The sequence below is a fragment of the Cupressus sempervirens genome, chromosome 7, assembly GCF_028749045.1.
Source record: "Cupressus sempervirens isolate cs-2001-9-10 chromosome 7, ASM2874904v1, whole genome shotgun sequence".
Classification (NCBI taxonomy): Eukaryota; Viridiplantae; Streptophyta; class Pinopsida; order Cupressales; family Cupressaceae; genus Cupressus; species Cupressus sempervirens.
Genome location: NC_143124.1, coordinates 395003573 through 395008112, shown reverse-complemented (window position 1 = coordinate 395008112; position 4540 = coordinate 395003573). Strand labels below are relative to the sequence as shown.

Below are 4540 nucleotides of genomic sequence, written 5' to 3'. Positions count from 1 at the left end.
GTCAAATTTTTCTTCCTCAAGTGAGGGAAATTTGGGAATGAAGAGGATAGTAAGGCATGTAGTAGGTCTATAAAAGAGAGATGAACTATTGGTCAAAAGATTAGAAGAAAATTCAATAAACACATTGAAATTTTCTTTACTCAAGGAGGGTCATGTTCTTGTGATTATGAGACAAAGGGTGACATCAAGGTTCCCTTGAAATACATACATCTTCACAAAAAATGGGTACCTAAGGAAGAACCTCCAATTAACACTAATTTTTGTGTCAACAAGAGGATATATATCACATAGATCCATCATCATTACATGTTTTGGGCCTATTTTCCAATAGGTGGCATAAAGATTAGTTATAAAAATTTTGTTGAATTGATGGAGTATGTAGGATCTTGTTAAAATTATAATAATTGGATGTGGATAGTTCAATATAAAAGAAGTATGTGTGTGTATGAACTATCCATAAATTATCTACAATGGAAAGAAAATGATCAAAGTAAAAGAGTTTCTATGTACATTAATGGAAAGCCAAAAGTAATAGGGAACAGTTTACTTTTTTTAGTCATTACAACCTTTGGTATATTTTCTAGCAACTCTTTTTGTTATGTTAGATCTAATCCTTCAAAGTCATTGAGTTAATATATTGCTTCTTGCCAGAGAAAAGGATGTGTTAATAACCTAATTGGCATAACTTTATGTAGGTAGTATGCATAGAAGATCTATAGAGAGCTCAAGAAATTATCACTTTTGGTGCATCATGTGATTAAGGGGAAGATGACAACTTACATCTTTCTAGAGAGGGTGGGCATTCTCATCATCGCATCATTCATGTAATAGACATGCTTAGAAGAGAGATTGAGAGAGATTTGTTCAAATATGTTATTAGCAACCCTAACATAACCATGCTTGAACATCACTTTGCTATATAAAAAATTTATATCTGAGGCACCTAAATAATTTTTAATCTATAATGTGATAGAATACTTTATTTATCTTTGGATTACATGTATGGAGAGAATATTTAGTTAGTTTTTGCATACCCGAATATGATGAAGAAATATTTGAATGTTGTACTAGTAAAATCAGATGTATCAGTTAGAAACACATATTGATTTCAAAATAAATATTGATGGAAAATATATAATTTAAATAATCTATTTCCTAGAACTAAAACAAAAAGCCTAATTTTGTATTCACATTGCTTTGGATATTTATATGTAATGCATCAATTATTTTATCATAATTATTTGTTTCAATATCAATACCATTAAAATATCTCTAATGTGTTCCTCCAGTTTTTACTGATGCGATCAAATATATGTAGTTATGATGTTTATTTTTCCAACATTCATCTTTAATAGGTTTATATTGGTGATGGTGCAATGACACATAGAGACATGCATTAATTTAAAATATGGAGTAAGATTATATTGTTACTTAGTTTCTGAATTAGAATTAATGAATAATAAATTCAGCTGGAATTATATCACTTTTACTTTATTTTGCTAACAAATAATTGTGTGCCCCTTCTGATCTCTGGTTTGTATAGTTCCATCCAACTGCATTGGCTCATGAAGGTCTACCTATTAGCTTGTAATCATGAAGATACATTTTTAATATCTGAAGTTGTTCATAGAGCTAGTGGTATTCTTTATAATCAAGCTATAAAAAGATTCATGCCAATATATGATAATAGAGAAGAAGTTTCACTCAAAGATGTTGTGGCACAAAGTCCTGATGATCAGTTAAAGATACAGAATGAGACATTTATTTTATTGGATATAAGCCACAAGCCTAAGAAGGAAATTCTCTCTCATTTTCCAAATATTAACATTGAAGAGTGTATGAGACATGGACTTGAGATAACATGAAATCATACACCAATGATACTAGATGCACATTACATGTGTGATTGAGTGCAAGATGGACTTCATGGAGACACATGTATATTTTTTCTATATGTAGCTAGTGAAGTTGCATGTACAGGACTTCATGGTGCAAACACATTTGCAAGTAACAAATTAATTGAAGCACTAGTGTTTGCACAAAGAGCTATTGAACCATCATTGTATCAGTTTTCTAGTTCAATTGTTCGCATCAAAGCATCAACTGATTGGCGTTTTCCCATTGTGCTAGTTGTACTTGTCAAGTTACAACTTAATAAAATCAAGGAATTTACAGCATTAACATGGGCAAGGTTAGAAAAGATCATATGGGACTATGTTGGAATTGTTCATTTTATTAATCATCTTAAAACAACTCAAAAGTGTCTTGAAGAATTAGAGCTTGAATGGGAGCATCATATGTTTAAAGAAGGGTGGAAGCCATGCATGGTAAGTCCTTATGTATGTGAAATATGAAACTTGTTTTCCTGTGCCAAGCTAGAGGAGACAAGAAAGTAGGGGATTGCATTAGATAGTGGAGTTTCCTGACCTTACAGAAAGCCAGAGACTTCCCACAATAATATTTCCCAATTCTACATTAAAATCTACATGGAGTACATATCTAGTTCACACACTCTTTTGGGGATTTGATTTGCCAATGCGATAGTTCAAATGAAACTAAGAAACAATATCTTGTATGACCAAAATATTATAATGTGTACATTTTTTGAGCATCCATTTTTTATGTCATTACTAGAGTGGACATATGTATTTCAAGTTGATGCCTTTGTCTTTTGTTTGATGGTAACAAGTTCTTTCTTGGTATTCTTTTATCTTGTAATTATGAAAAAAAATGCATTAAATATAATATTTTTTCTTTTTGAGTCTTGTAAATAATATGATTCAAAAACAAATTCAAGCTATTTGCACATTTTCATGACGAGAGGGATATAATAACCTTTAAATTAATTAGTTGGACTACAAAGAAGAATATGGAATAAATGAAACTATTTATAATGAATATTTGTAGTATTCAATATTTGATGCATTTCTAAATGATTGTTGAGCTAATTTGTGCATTATGGTTTCATTGGATTTTTTTCTCAAAGTAGAGAGACATGTATGTATTTTCAAACTCACAAAGATGAGAGGGATATCCACAACTCCCAAATCCTCAGATTGGACTACAAAGAAGAATATGCAATATTTACTGTTATTTATCATGAATGTGTGTAGTTGAATTAAATTTTGATAATATATTAAGATGATATGAAAAACACATACATTTCAAATACACAAATACACAACTAAACTGAGCTTAATTATGCTAGTGTGAATATGTGTCAATATTAGTCACCTAACTTTTGTGTAGTTCATGGTTGGTTGACAACCCCTCCATTGATTTTCACTAACTACCATGACAAGCCAAGGAACCTATTTATTTTTTAAAGTTTCAAATTAATGATCTTGATTCAATAGATGAATAAAATACCAAGATTTTTGAGGATGCATTGTGCAATGGATAATTTTTTTATGGAGATACACATTCTTCATTCACTCCTCACGAGATGAAGCTCTTCATTCACTCCTTGTGAGATGAAGCTCTTCATTGGTTTATACATTTCCCTACATATTATTTGAACTCTATAGAAGATGATTGTAGACAATTTTGGTATTCCAATTTCACCATCAAAATTGTAATCATAGTCCATTCAAGTGAAAATGAAAGAACATAAAAAAGTTGCTTCTTTAAATGATCAATTTCACAAGGCTTATAGCAGTTTGCATGCTCCCTATATTGTCAATAATACATTAGTAGGGGAAATTTATTATTTTTCCTTGGATCATCTCACTTATATGAGTTTTTGTTTTGATTATTATATTTAAATCATTTTTCATTGGTCAAAATTTTGACCAACATGTGACCCAATTTTGATAAAATTGGCATCAAATGTATGTCTTGCTTATCCAAACTGGCTTTTACATTGGTTGAACTTTCAATGAACATTCGAATAAATTTTTGAAGACATTGGCATTAAATGTATGACATGTTTGTTGAAACCAGCATTTGTATTGGTCAAACTTTCAACAATAATTTTGACCAAATTGGTGTTGAATAAATGGCATTCTTGTCAAAATTGGTCTTTTTTGTCCATGATTTTTGGCCAAAACTATGTCAAAATGTCAACCACACTAGCCAATCATCAAATTTCTCACCAAAATACTCCAATGATAATAATGGTTGAAGTTTTTACTAGCGGCTATGGAAGATTTGACTAACTGACATAAAAAACATAGGTTAATTTTACTAGTGTTAGGGAAAAACACAATTAAAGTACTATTGAAACATTGAAGGAGATTACTAGTTCTAAAGAATTTCTTGGAATATTTATTGATATCCTCTTTAAATATCACCTAGAAGTGTTGGAAAACTGTAGGGGAGAAACCATCAAGTACCAATGATTTGTAAGCTTTCATAGAATTCCAACTACATAGGTTATGTCTATAGGATGTCATATGAAAACAAGGAATTCCAAAATAAATAAAATTACAAACACCAAATCATTTCAATAGTCGATAGCATGTGAAAGGAACTATTCAAACATGAGGCTAGAAAATGAAACTTTCAAGCCTAGGTAAGGACATGCATAGCCTTAAGTTAA

At 30.6% G+C, this 4540-nt stretch overlaps 1 pseudogene; it reads left to right on the top strand.

Moving 5' to 3' along the window:
• The first annotated feature begins 1513 nt into the window (after positions 1-1513).
• Positions 1514-2578, top strand: LOC149547184 (L-aspartate oxidase 2-a, chloroplastic pseudogene; annotated as a pseudogene).
• Positions 2579-4540: the final 1962 nt, after the last annotated feature.